Genomic DNA, 15304 nt, shown 5'->3' with positions numbered 1-15304 from the left:
ACAAACATCATGACCAAGAAGCAAGTTGGGGAGGAAAGGGTTTATTCAGCCTACATTTCCATACTGCTGTTGATCAATGCAGAAGCCATGGAGGGATGTTCTTTACTGGCTTGCCTCCACTGGCTTGCTCAGTCTACTCTCTTATAGAACCCAAGACTACCAGCCCAGAGATGGAGCCACCCACAAGGGGCCCTCCCCACTTGATCACTAATTGAGAAAATGCCTTACAGCTGGATCTCATGAAGGCACTTCCCCAACCGAAGCTCCTTTCTCTGTGATAACTATAGCTGTGTCAAGTTGACACAAAGCTATCCAGTACACCCAGTGACTTACTTCCTCCAACAAAGACACACCTTCTCCAACAAGATCACACCTCCTAATAGTGCAAGTCCCTGTGGGCCTATGGTGGTCATATTCATTCAAACTACTGGACGTGCCTATAATAGCTCCTCAATACGGAGTAGGGCCTGCAGAGTAGGGCTCCTTATTTACAGTAGAAATTTGGTTGCCTTGATCTTATGCAGGTCATTTGAGGTAAGCATAAATGCTATGGGTTAATGAGTGTGATAGCAGTATCATATGTAAAAGACAGCATTTTATGGCACACTCCCCTCCTTCTCCCTAATCTTTGATTCTATCTTCCTCCTCTCCCTTCCTGTTTCTTGATTCTTGGTAGGGTGAGAAAAGATTGATAAAGATGTTTGATTTAGGCCTGAGAACTCAGTTTCGGCACTTTGACCAGATATGTATCTCTGTATTGATTGCTTCTCATTGCAAAAAAAATATGCCTTTCTGATAAAAGTTGTACAGTTCAGGTCTATGAGTGTAAACCTAAACATTTAGATGGAGGGTTGATAACATGATCATTTAGCATTGCTATATTAACAAGAGCAGGTTCTACTCTAGGCTTCATACCCTGTCCAGCCCTGTTGATCAGGATTACAGTAGCAGTCATGGAATTTCCTCACACTGAAAAGGCCTCAGATACAATCAGAAAGTGGTTTCCTACTCCAAAGGAGTGATGCCACGATTGCACCTGTGAGAACATCTTACCTGGCAGAGCACTGTGGAAGCAACCCAGCAAATAGGAAATATTATGGTTGGTTAGAAGTTGGTTTCTCTATGTCCTGCAGCCAAAGTATATGGTATCTTCAACAAAATACCATATAGCTGTGATAATATCTTTCCTGGAAAAATGGGAAGTCATGATATATTTTGAGTCAAGAATGTAATTATTCACATATAGAGTGTGTTTTCTAATAAGCAATATAGCAACCTTTATACACACACACACACATCAATGAATCTCTCAGCCCTCATGAGAGAAACTACTTTTTTAAGTATATGATTAAAATATAAAGAACTACAACTGACCAGTGTCCAGGGAATCAGAAACAGTGGAGGCCTAAGCTCCCAACTGGATATCCTTTTCATAGTCTCTGCCCTCAAAGCTCAGGTAGCATCATGGAAGAGGGTATAGAGAGACTGGAAGAGTCAGACGTGTTAGATACCTGTAACTAAACAATCATTTCCATACATGACAGGAATGTGGCACACATGAATGCACAGTGGCTCTGACTGCATGTCTAAGACCCGCACAAAACCAAACCCATCCCAATCACAGTACAGATGAAGGAGGAACATGAAGTCCTGAGGAGTTATAAGCAATGGATGGCTACTGGGTGAGAGAGACTCGGTTTTCCTCAGATAGGTATTTTTTGAGAAGCCTCCCCCCCCCCCCCGAGCTTTAGTAGATTATCCTCCACCCATGCACATAGAGGAATCATTAAGTGCACTCGGTGGACCAAAACTAGAGCAGAGGACATGAAATATGATGGGGGAGGGGACTAGAGGAGGAATGGAAGGGGAAGATGAGTTTTGTTCAGATATACCTATATTAGGAATGTTTAAACAATTGAAAACAAAAAGTATTTATGAAGACACACAGCCATTTGTAGCTTTACGAATCCAAGTAAAAAAAGGAGAAGACAGGCATTTATTGAGGGTCTGTAAGAACAAATGGTTACTTGTTCACATATTTTCTCTCAATGAACAATCAGTCTCAAAAATAAATGTGATCTCAACTTAACAAGTGAGAATAGTATAGTTAAGAGATCATAGAATGAGCCAGACATGGTGGCGCACGCCTTTAATCCCAGGACTTGGGAGGCAGAGGTAGGCAGATTTCTGAATTCGAGGCCAGTCTGGTCTACAAAGTGAGTTCCAGGACAGCCAGGGCTACACAGAGAAACCCTGTCTCAAAAAACCAAAAACCAAAAAAAACAAACAAACAAACAAACAAACAAACAAAAAAACGAAAGAAAGAAAGGAGATTATAGAATGGAAAAAACTTACATTGTATATATCTTGAGTAGAATAATAGGGTGCATTTCACACACAAAGCCATTTGAGCTTCACAAGACTCATTCCAATGTGATAGCTAAAGAAACTTCAGTTCAGAGTGTTAAAAGAACTGCAAGGTATTATATATCAGGTGAAAAGTTGAGTTGAGTTGGAACCCATGTGTCTATGATTTTTACATTTTTCCCAATAACAGCATAAAATCCCTTTAAATGTGACTTCTTTTAAAAGCGTTACAGGATTCTCTGGTTTCCTTTCAGAGGCAGAGAGAAAGTTTTATTTTTAAATCTGTTGTGTTCCTGAGTAAAGCATCTAAAAAATATCTCAAGAATTAAATTTGTCTGTAATAAAAAAAATTAGTAAGATTAAGTATGTGGGACACTTACCTTGGTACAGTTTTTACATTACAGGTCTGCTTGATTGTGAAGCCTTTATTTATTTATTTATTTATTTATTTATTTATTTTAACTAAAATACTTCGCTATTTGTTGCTGTATCATAATGAAATAGAAAGAGGAACAAAATGACTGTAAGAACATACCAAACAACTAGGTACCAAGTAAGGTTTATTTTACTTCATTCTCCCCAGCATCAGGCCCTACTCTGATGGTCACACGATGTCCCCAGACTGTCTCAAGTTGTATACTTGGGATGATGGACATCTTTTCATGTTTCTGTTTAGTAGGACAGGAGGCAAATTTGTCCCATCACTGCTCAAGATGTTTACGTTTCTCTCTGGACACTGACAGGCCCTCTGACTCATGGTGCTCCTCGTATCTTTCCCACACTTTCCTCTCATTCCTCCATGACAACACATGAGTTGACTGTGGACTGTGGAATTTCCCTTGGCTCTCTTGAGGACCTACAGAGACTGTGCAGCGGCTAGGATGCTCCAGATGAAGCCACTGACTTTGAGGCAGACTAGCAGCCATTATAACAAGCCTGCGGTCTTCACCAAACGACTTGATATTTCAAATGTCTCAGCTTCTTAAGTGCAAAACGGGGTCGATGGGACTGCCTTTCTCTGAATTGTTGTGGGAATATTAACTAGGGGAAATAGAAAGCACAGCTGGTTTAGCTCCTGACATGTTGTCTTTTACATATCAAATATGAGGAAGAAAATGTCTTTCCATTTGACTGTTCAGCTTATATCTACTTATAAATCAAAATTCAGAAGCAGAAATCCTTATTCTCTTAATAAGATAGCATTGTATAGTCTGGGAAGGAGGGCAGAGATATCTATGTGCTCATCCTGGCAAGTTCGGGAACTATTGGTATCGACTGTGTCACAGGACCACCTCAAATGGTTGGTGAGAGTGAGGAGATCAGGAGAGGGCCATAACATCATCTAACCCACTGAGAGAGAGTGGAAGAAAAGACTAAGATGAAAGAAGAATTGTGCATGGCTGTGAATCTCTAAATGGCGAGACCGACACTGGTGAATGACTGTAGGATAACATTATTAACTGGAGGAGAAAATTTTAAAAACTCATGTGTTTTTTCTATTTTAAATCAAAATGTAGAGAGCAAAATGGGCAGGGCAACAGAAGGCTTATCCTGATTTCATGTAATAGGAACAACAAAGAAATAATTAGTGCTGGAGAAGCTGTAGTGCTGCATCTCAACAATGCTAGTGAAATGGACATAAGCGGATATCTAATTAGGTCAATCAGGGTTTCCCATAATACATAATTAGTTCAACCCTGAACTGCTTTGTAAGATTCTTCCCACTGTCTCTCGCCCATTACTCAAATGCTTGCTTCAAACCTCCTACTTTTTCTACAGATAAACAGGGTTGAAAAACATTACTCATTTCTTTTGGAAACATGGAAATGACAGGATAGAACTTATTCAAATAGAGGAATATTTTCCTAACTCTGTTTGTCTCGTTTATATTTGACTAAGACCTCATGAATTCTCTTGTTTCAGGAACAAATTCGTAAGAGTAACAAAATTCAAAAAGACATTAAATGACAGTGCTTCCTATTTCAGTTTTTTTGCAAAAGATTTTTTTAAGGTTAAATTTTCTTATTTAAAATGTTTTTCAAACAATCCACTTTAATTATGCTTTGTTCCTCCCCATCCCCTGATCGCTCATCTACTTACCTTCTTAATGTTATGTTCTCTCTCTTTATTTAAACACACATACGCGCACGCGCGCGCGCGCGCACACACACACACACACACACACACACACACTTACAAACAAAAACCAAATGAAACAGAAAACTAGTAAGAAAAGATGTTAAAATACAAGTACCCCCAAACAAAAAACTGGAGCTTGCTTTGTATTAGTTTTGTGTTAGCCAGTAACTTCTGGGCATAAGATATGTTCTGGAGTATGATTGATAAACCCAGTGGCACTCCATTGGAGAAAACTAATTTTGAATTTACCATCAGGTATCAGCTACAAATAAATTCCTGGCTAGGGATGAGAGCCTGTGTCTACTTTCTTCTCTCAGTGATGGGACTTCATGTTCAATGAAGCTGTACTGGTCTTGTGTGTGTTTACCACATCTCTGTGCATTCCTATGTATGTCAGTCCTGTTGTGTCTGGAAGACACTCTTTCCTTAGAGTCGTCTACCCCCTGTGGTTCTTACAATCTTTCCACCTCTTCTGCATAGACCTCTAAGCCATGTTTGGAAGAGAAGAAGTACATGATTTTGAAACCAAGCTCCAGTTATAATTTTAAGCAGGTCATATTATCACTGTCATATATGAAGTATGTGGAGGGGTGGGAGGGAAGAAGGGTGAAGTGAAGGAGGGAGGGGGGAAAGGAAAGGTGGGAGCTGAGAATTCTTTTGTCTCTCCCTCTACATTTTTCTTCTTTATGGCTATCTATAGACCAAAAATTGGAGATAAACATGAAACTTAGATAATATAACTGCATTCTCCAAATTAAATGTCATATACACAAGCATGTTTAGACATGTTCACAAGAAAAGAAAGGACAAGGAAATACAGAAGGCAATCATGGAGGTCACAGAAATTTCCCTTTCTCTTCTTTTGTTTTCAAATGCAACAGATTTTAAGCTAATGATTAAAAATGCATTATGAGAAGACATTGGCAAGATCATTAGAAAAAAAACATGAAATATGACCATCTCAAGTAATAAATTAGGAACATAATTAAATAACTGACTACTCACTTCCTCAACCTTTAAGCCAAATGCTATAATCTGGGATTTAAAATTAATAAGGAAACCATAGAAACAGATACTGAGGAAAACTTCCAAAGAAACCTTGCTTCATTTCACTGTAATCTTAAAAAGTAGATATTTGAGTGGGCAGTGAATCAGATAAGTACTCTTAAACATGACTTTAATTTATTACCAACCAGAATTAAATAAGCTCTAAAGAACTATATTACAAGAAATTGAAAGCTGGAACCAATTAGAGATGCTACTAGCTCAAGGTTACCCCATTCCCCTAGAAGACCTATAAACCATTGTGTTCCACGATGTGTCAAATCGAAATGAAAATATAACTGGATATTGTGGAATACCTTTGGGAAAATGTTTTATGAAGACACACCTCAATTGCAAACCAAATCCTCTATTAAGCAAAAATCTATTTGTATCTTTCAGAAACTGCTTGACTCTCAAACTTATAGATTCCTTCCTGGGTCCCAACAAAAAGCTATCACCATGAGTGTAGCTCAAGAAAGGCTTTTCTCCCAGGTTAAAAGGTGGCTTGCTTCCTTAATGTTTGACCTTACTCCATTCTTAGAACATTATTTACATATAACAGTTGCGAGAGATAGATAGTATGAAGATACACATAAATATTCTCTCTATATACATCTGTATATAAGTGTTTGCATACATACATTTGCATGAGAGCGAGGGATCAAATGAGAAAGGGGGAATGCAGAATAGAACTGAAAGTGAGCTCTCAAGTTCCCAATTGAGGTGAAAAACTCAAGGTCATGGAATAGACACTATACCTAATCCCTGCCATCATCAATCTACTTGACTTGATTTCTAAACCCTTATACTGTTCAAGAACACTAGTCTAGAGAAGTAGGGCTGCCCACAGAGTGCTAAGTCTTGTCAGTGACTGGCCCAACTTGATACCTAGCCCATGGGAAAGAGCCAACCCCTGACACTATTAATGCTACTCTGCTATGATTGCAGCAGAAGCCTAGCATAACTATCTTCGGCAAGGCTTCAGTCAGCAGCTGATGAAAATAGATGCAGAGACCCACAGTCAAACAATGGGTAGATCTCAGAAAGTCTTGTAGAAGAGTAGGGGAAGGACTAAGGAAGCCAGGGGCATCAAGGACAAGATCTACACAGTAAACTAACCTGAGTTTATGGAACTCACAGAGACTGAACCACCAACCAAACAACATCCATGGGCTGGACTTAGGCCCCCTATACAGATGTAACAGACGTGCAACTTGTTCATCATATGGGTCCCTTAAGGATAGCAGGGGCTGTCTCTGACTCCTGTTTCCTGTCTTTGGATCCCTTTCCCATTTTGGGGTTGCCTTGTCTGGTCTCAGTGGGAGAGGATGCACTTAATCCTGCTGCGACTGTACCAGGATGGGCTGGTAGCCATGAGCAGACCTCCCCTTCTCTGAGGAAAAGGGAATGGGGAAGGGGGTGTGAGGGTGGACATGGAAGAGGGGAAGTAGGGGGTGCTTTTATCGGGCTGTTAATTAGTTAGCTGATTAATTAATTAAAAGGTTTAAAAAGAGAATCAGGATAATCATCTGCAAACATTGCATGAGCCTTTCTAATCTAGTTAATTTCTCATTAATATTCTCTTTCCAAGTGTTTCTACCTTTCACTGAATCAGTGAACATATCCCCTAGCTGTGGTGAGCTTGGCTGCTAAAATCTTTCTCAGAGAATTATCTTTGGGTAATAGGGTCCCAAGAATAATTGAGAGGGGAGTACTCTCCATTGAGCAATTGATTTAAGGACATGAAGGCCTAGATTCCTGACTGAAGAGGGTAAGAGCTGGAAGGTTGTTCACAGTCTACAGCTTCTCTTGGAAGTGAAAGTGAAGTTAGACTTAGACTTAGCAGAATTCGCATTTTTTTTTTTTGTTCTGCTTCTTTCCACACTAATCTGCTTCCTTTATATTTTTCTCTTGAAAGTTCTTAGTCAAATCTGTTGACCCATATCTTCCAATTCAAGCTGTGATTTTAAAAAGTCTGATTTCAGTCATAGCTCTAAGCACACTGATTCTTTTGGGACATATATCTGCATTATCATAGGAAACTAGGAGATACATACAGATCCAATGAAGCCACCCATCTTCATATATAATACTAAATTTAGTTCCAAAATGATAGCAAACAGTCAAAAAATATTTGTATATGTGAGTTATTATGTGAGTGCATTTCCTCGCTCATTTTGTACTCAGTAGAAAATAGTTAAAGAAGAAGGGGCTGGGTCTAGAGATGTCTGTTATCCTTATCATCTGATACCACCCTTCCCCAAGACCAATAAACCATAAGTCATTCGTCAAAGTCATAGAATCCAAGGGGTCAGTGAAGATGCACCTCCCCAGGCCCCTCTCTCCTACATTGATGCAGCTGATTGAACAGTAGCTCATCTTTGAAAGAATAGTATTTCTAAGAGTCATCAGAAACTGATGGCTATCTCACAAAACTGTTTCCCCCTTTTCTCTGTCTAAGTTTTAGCTTTCCACAAGAACATTTCCCATTCCACTCCTTCCTCCTCCACCCATAGTAAATCAACATTAGGCTGGCGAATAGCAAGCTAACTCTAGGAAATGAAGATAGGACATTTTTCCCAGTTGCTGCAGTTTATCACCAGAAATTAAAACAAATGTGAGTCTCAGAACTCGATTGTATCCCTTGCAAATGATCCCATTGCTCTTCTTTAAGGAAGATATATGCATATCAGATTCAACCAAATGAATTAACAAATTCATCTAGAAGGACAAGGACACTTACATTATTCAAAAGCATGTGATATATATAAATTAATCTAAAGGCACAAGTTTTTCTTTCTTTCTTTCTTTCTTTCTTTCTTTCTTTCTTTCTTTCTTTCTTTCTTTCTTTCTTTCTTTCTTTCTTTCTGCATCTGTCCCTGTCTTCCTAAACAAGTATCAGGACTTCTGTGATTTAAAGAATGATACAATTCTCTCACTATTCTGATTATCCTCCCATTAATGAGTGATCATTTCAAAGTTGGGCCAAGAAAGCAAAAAGACAATCAACTCTTCCCAAACACAGTCTGTTTTAGGATAGACAATCCTTCTGATAAGAAAAGGCACATTAAGATTCTATTACTCAAACTTGTGTCAAGTGGGCAAGATACACTCTTAACAAAATAACATTACTCTATCACCATTTCTAAAGGCATTTAATATTTAGTGAATGTTCATTTTATCATCTCTTCTGGCATCAATGGAATCTCAATTACATGGCTATAAGCACCACTAATATGACACAGAATTGATAATGGGCAATGAGGACATGGCGTACAAAGAAATTGATGCCTAATATTGAATTTGTTCTCCATTTAATCCAAGTGAGCTCATTGGAATGTTGAGTAATCTCAATATGTGTCCCGTCTGTTCAGCTGACTACAAGAAAGTACTGAATCCTGGGCATCTCTGACACTTAGTGCTGTCAACTTGGCACAGTCTAGAACCACATGAGAAGGCAATCTCGATTAAAATTTATGTAGATTCGATTGTCCTGTGGGTATGGCTATGGGAAATTATATTGATTACTTTAATTGACGTAGGAAGATACTGCCCACAGTGGTTCGCTGTGCTCTGGACAGAGGATTCTAGATTGTTTAAGAGTAAAGAAATCAAGCTGGACATTAGTGTGCACACATTTATTCATTGATCCTTGCTCCTGCCTGTGGATGTTGTACAACTTCCTACTTCAAGTTTTTGCCAAACTGAATTCCCTGCAGTGATGGACTCTAGCCTAGAATTGTGAATCAATTAGACCCTTCTCCCTTAAGTTGCTGTTGTCAGGATCTTTAGTCACAGAAATACCAATGCAAACTAAGATAACATCTCTAATGGGAGACATTTATTGCTCATGACTCTGGAGGCTGGAATCTTCGAGAACAAAGATCTACCACGTGGAAAGAGATCCTTCTTTCACGCCATGTTCTCACACAATGTCCCAGAATCTAGAAAGCACTTATCTTGTGCTTCTCTTGGTAAAATATTAATCCCATATTATGAGATTTCCACATTCATAACCCATATGCCCATTTCTAGTCCCGTATGGGGATTAGAGTTGCAACACAATTTGGAGGAAAATCACTAATATTTAGTCTATTACACTTCACTCAACCTTAAGACAAATATTTCTTTTTACCTTTCTCTACATATGGTAAACTGGTTTTTTTTCCTGTGTTAAATAAATACCACAGTTACATGACTACTAAAATGGTGGAGTAGAATTCACCACAAGGATGGTTAGATACAAAGGCTATATCAACTTTGTACTCCATAACTGCATCAGACTAGATGCTATTTATAAAGGGTGTGGTTTTGCTTATAGAAGACATAGAAGAGGTGTTTTGTTTATTTAATTGATTGATAGATTTTTTTTTTAAGTTTTTTTTTCCATTTCTTATTGTGGTTTCTGTTCTTCAGATGTTCTGCATTGGTGAGCCACATCCCCAGTCCTTGAGCTGGGATCGTAATTCCCAATGCAAAAAGAGTTGAGAGGTGGAACTTTTAAAAAGTAGTTGGATGATAGGCTACTATTTCTTTCACAGGAGAGGGGTTACTCATAGGATTATTTTGCCTTCCATTCTCCCTATCTCATTTGCTCTCACCTTTACTTTTGTGTTGCTAACTCTTGAAGTGGGACAATGCAGCAAGAATGCATGCAATAGATGCTGGGTCACGCATGCTCTTAGACTAGCAAGTCTCCGGAGCTAGAAGGCAAAGAAATTTCTGCTCTTAAACTATAGCTAAGGTGTTCTGTTCCAGAATCAGAAAAGGATCTAAGTACTTTCTTAATATATTGCCTACTAACTAATAAAAGATTTATTACATAAAAAGATATCTGTACCCTAAGGATAAGTGTCATGTTAAAATTATATTAATATATGCTGAAGTTAATATTAAATGTTGTGAAAAATATAGTAAATATAGTAGATAGGTTGACGATGTGTTAAAGCTTTGGAGTTTATCAGCAAGTGAAGACGTTTGGGTTTAAGCAAGCTACCAGGCAACCCCAATGCTGCAACAAAATGTCCAAAACAAATTTAGTTCAACAGGAGAAGTTCAAACGTTACTCTGTGGGCCTCTGAACACACAAGCAAGAAAATCTGAGTTCCTCTGTCCACAGAAGTGAGGACTGAGCTATTGTTCTCTTTTCTGTGTCTCACTTGTAAGAGTGAAGGGTATGAAACAAAGATAGGGAAATATAAAATGAGTTTTAAAAATTAAAATGAGTCGGGCGGTGGTGGCGCACGCCTTTAATCCCAGCACGTGGAAGGCAGAGGCAGGTAAAGCTTTTTGAGGTCCAGGCCAGCCTGGTCTACAGAGCGAGTTCCAGGACAGCCAGGGCTACACAGAGAAACCCTGTCTCGAAAAAAAAAAAAAAAAAAAGTGCTACCCCAAGGCCGTGGGCCTCAACAAGGGTCACAAGGTGACGAAAAATGTCAGCAAGCCGAGACACAGCCNGCNCCGNGGGCGCCTCACCAAGCACACCAAGTTCGTGCGGGACATGATCCGGGAGGTGTGCAGCTTCGCGCCCTACGAGCAGCGCGCCATGGAGTTGCTCAAAGTGTCCAAGGACAAGCGCGCGCTCAAGTTCATCAAGAAGAGGGTGGGCACGCACATCCACGCCAAGAGAAAGCGGGAGGAACTGAGCAACGTGCTGGCAGCCATGAGGAAGGCGGCGGCCAAGAAGGATTGATGACCCCTCCCCAATAAAAGATGGTTCCTCCAAAAAAAATAAATAAATAAAAATGAAATAGGACCAACTTTCATGTGAAAATGATTAATAGAGGGTTGGTTTATTCGAATACCCACATCACAAAGTTATATAATTCAAGCCACTGTGGTGTCTTATCTAATTGAGAGGCAAAGCAGGAAGACTGACATAAGGTTGAGGCTACTGTGTGATACAGGGTGGGACTATTAAAGAGAAGAAAGGAGGCTGTGGAGTTGGATGGGGAAAAAAGAAACCTGTCTCCTCCTCCTTTTCTTTTATTGGGCACATAGTAGGTACTCAACAAACAATTATGAAACGAAAAACCTCAGAAGAAATTCTAGTGTCCATTTTATAGTGGGAGCATCCACAATACAATTTGGGGAATAAATTAAATTTTATCCACAGAATTGGAAAGAAATCTGCTTTTACATCTCATATCTTCTTCCAGAGCGTCTATTCTATTCTTTCTCTCTAACCTTTCTTTTCCTGACGGGGCTTCAGTCAAGGTAAGAGAAAGTCATCCCATTTTCACACCAAAAGCTGCCCACCAGCTTCACACTATTTTGCAGAACACTCTATGATTGTAGAGTATTCCAGGCAGCAGCAAGATGGGAGGTTACAGGTACTCACTGGTTAAGTACATTGTGGCATCGGCATCATGCCAGTTTTAAAACGTGGGAACCTACCTTCTCCCTGAGCCCTAATCCTATCAATTCTTCAGGAGTATGCTTACTGTGTGTTTGACTCCTTCTCCTGTCAAGTACAAGAAGAGAATGGGCACTAACAATGTAGTGTGTTGGTCAAGCCTAAACTTTCAACTTCAGTTCAAAAATCTCCACATAGGAGACAGTGTTTCATGCAAAAAATCCTAAATATCCCCCGTCTTTCTCTCTGCATATATATACATATATGTATATTTGGTTTATTAAAATATATGTGTGTGTGATTACTAATGGCACAATTTTAACATTTTTTTTTCAAAGCTGAACTACAGAAAATGGCTTCCATCTTAAACAGTAAATTCATTTTCCAGCATGCGGTCTATATCTCAGTAATCCACTTGAGATTTGGGGATAATACAGATCTGTCTACATTTGCAAAATGAAAGACATAGTTGCAATACAAATTAAGAAAAAGCAAGCACTGCATTTTAGAATAACGTGGAAAAAAATCAGCAAACCAGAATTCATTTTAAACAAGTCACTGCTGGACAGTGGGTTGAGTGTGATTACTAGTTCTGGGAATCCATTAGGAAATAGATAAATTAAACATTGCCCTGGAAAATTGATACATCGAGGCAGATTCATTTATCTATTGAATGGCAAATAAAGTCAGTTTTCCTAAGTGAGTTGGTATATCTGGGGGAAAAGATTTTTCTAAGGAATCAGTGAGAGCAGACTATATTAAAAATTAAAAAGCATCAAATAGGAATATTAAACAATCATCCAGAATGTTGTAGATAAAGGGTGTGTCTATATAGCTCAATTGGGGAAATGTTTATTAGCTCCTGCTCTGCACTGTTCTTGGTTAACATGAAACACCCACATTCTTTTGCACTCCAAAGTTCAAAGCAGACAGTGAGGCTCCCTGCAGGTTTATCCACATGGTTGGTTATTGTTGGCTTCCTGTGTTGGGGTAGCATCGCCCCCCTACAGTTCCCACAGCGAGATGCTCATCCATCATCACTGGCTCCTGTGCTAGGTACAGGTTTCACTTGATGATGAATGATACTAGGTTCCCCTGCAGGATATCCTACAATCAATGCAGAAAGGCAATGGGGACTGTCATAGATTTTAGCCTGTCTTCATAAGCTCCAGCCAGCCTTGAAGGTCCTATTTGTTCTGGCTTTAGTCATTTGACAACCATCCTTCTCAGCATCTTGTGGACTTCTGTCTCTACCCTCAGGAAACATTCTTATATAATGGGTTAGCTCACCCCACAACTCTTTAAATCCAGGAATCTCAGTAAATGCCTCAGTATTAGATGGGTCCAGCATGGCTGTGGTAGGGAGAGAATGGCATGGGTCCTGCCCCTTGAACATGGCCAGCAAGTGTGGGCCTCCACATGAGTCCATGGCCGCTGTGGGCGTAAGACTTGTTTGCATAATAAAGTACATATTTTCACATTCCTCTGAGGAATGTTCTCCCTGTTAACGTTAATGACTCCATGATAATTAGAGGCAGCATGATTCTACAAGGCGAAGGTGTGGCTAATGTCTCAGAAAAAGGGTAAATGCTGGAACCATCAGGACAGCCCTTAAGGCTATAGCAAAGAACTCTAAAAACATGAGTTTGAAAATATGTACGCAGCTCTGCAACTATGCAAAAAAAAAAAAAAAGATGCAATATGAGTTACATGAGGGGCTTCATGAATCTAAAGGAATAAAAGCAGCTTCATTAATGAGAGAGCGTGTCAGAAAGATACAAAGGCAGGCAGATTCCTGAGTTCAAGTTCAGCCTGGGACAGAGCAGGTGCAGTGCTAGGCATCGTGGAAATGATCATTTCAGTACAGCGTCCCACCCAACTAGTTTATCATCTGTGCTTACCAGAGGCAGGCAAATCAATGAATTCTTTTGCAATGTTAAAAAAAAAATGTGTACTTGCTGTTTCCTAAGAATTAAGAGGCTGGCATAACTGGATGCTGATTCATAGGATAATCAAAGAGAGACTGGGAGTAAATGACTGCATTGATAAGTAAAATAAAAGATTGGTTTTATAATCCGCAAGAGATGAACCATTCAGAGAATTCCTTAGAAAAGCAAGAGAGAACTTCTCGGTGAACTGTCTTGAGGAGAAAAGAGAGAGAGAGCACTTTCTGGAGATCTGCACAGAAAGTAGAGTAGAGAGAGCAGTCTGGAAGCCGCCTTAAGCTGAACTTAGGCCAGACCCATGAGGCTTGGAACAACAATAACACTTCAAATCATTTGTTTTCAAGGCTCGCAGATACCCCTTCTCTCAGAACCCCTCTCCAAGGTGAGGCTGGGTTTCCATGATCAATCCTGGACAGAAACACAGTGACACAGTGGTGAGACAAAAAAATTGAAATTCATTCAGAAAGAGTATCTTTCTTCCACAACTCCCTCTGCCAAACTCACATAAAATAATATGCTTATACTGGCTCCTATCACAGCAGTTTTCCACAGACCAGGCAATGAAAGTCCTCATCTGTTCTACTTAAGAACTGTAGGATTGCACTAGGGATAAATCAAATCTCTGGTGATTTCTGAGAGGTTTGTTATATTTTTATAATTTTTTTCTATACCTTTGAAGCTACTGCTCACATGTAAAAAAAAATATGTAATAGTTGAGAACCCACTGTACGTTTCTGCCTGACATTTCAAATATATTCATTGTCAGACCTTATCGAAGTGACATCATCATTCTTAGTGCCGATACTCAACATGTAAAGCTTTGCTTTGCATGCAAGTTTTGATGCCCATTTTTGTCCTGAATGTTTCTTCTCAAAACAAAGCAAAACAAACAACAACGACGAAAAAAAAAAACTAGCAAGAATAAGAAAAAATAAAAGGTTGATTTATTAGTGACTCTTCTCTCTTCTCTTTGCTATGACCAAATACCCTACAAAAACCATTTATGGAGAGAAGGACTTATTTTGACTCATCAGATAAGAAGGATACAGCATACCATAGGCGTGAAGGCATGAGCCTGAGAGATGAATGCTGGAGCTCTCCTTGTTTTTTTTTTCATTTTTATTCAGTCTGAGAATCCCAGACCACAGAATAATTCTGTCTGTCTCCAGGGTGGATTCTCCCATTGTAGTTAAACCGTTCTGGAAATGCTATCACAAACAAGCCCAGCAGTTGTTTCGGCTGTGATTCTAAATCCACTCTAGTCCACAGTGACAGTGACCACCAACCACAGGCGTCGGCTGATAAGGAAGATGCAGGAAGGGAGGATTTCCAGGACCCACCTTATCACATGTGTGACTTGTAGGAGATTCTTTTGAGCACCCCATGATCGGTACTATCATTCTGACTACAATGGGGAAAATGGAGATTGGGTGAAGCCAAATTCAATACCTCA

At 39.5% G+C, this 15304-nt stretch overlaps 1 pseudogene; it reads left to right on the top strand.

The window, feature by feature from the left end:
* Window positions 1–11281, top strand: part of LOC110335094 — a 12966-nt pseudogene extending 1685 nt beyond the window's left edge.
* Window positions 11282–15304: the final 4023 nt, after the last annotated feature.

Source organism: Mus pahari, chromosome 17, assembly GCF_900095145.1.
Source record: "Mus pahari chromosome 17, PAHARI_EIJ_v1.1, whole genome shotgun sequence".
In the NCBI taxonomy this organism is placed as follows: domain Eukaryota; kingdom Metazoa; phylum Chordata; class Mammalia; order Rodentia; family Muridae; genus Mus; species Mus pahari.
Note: the sequence above shows the minus strand (reverse complement) of the source record. Positions and strands in the feature narration are given on the sequence as shown.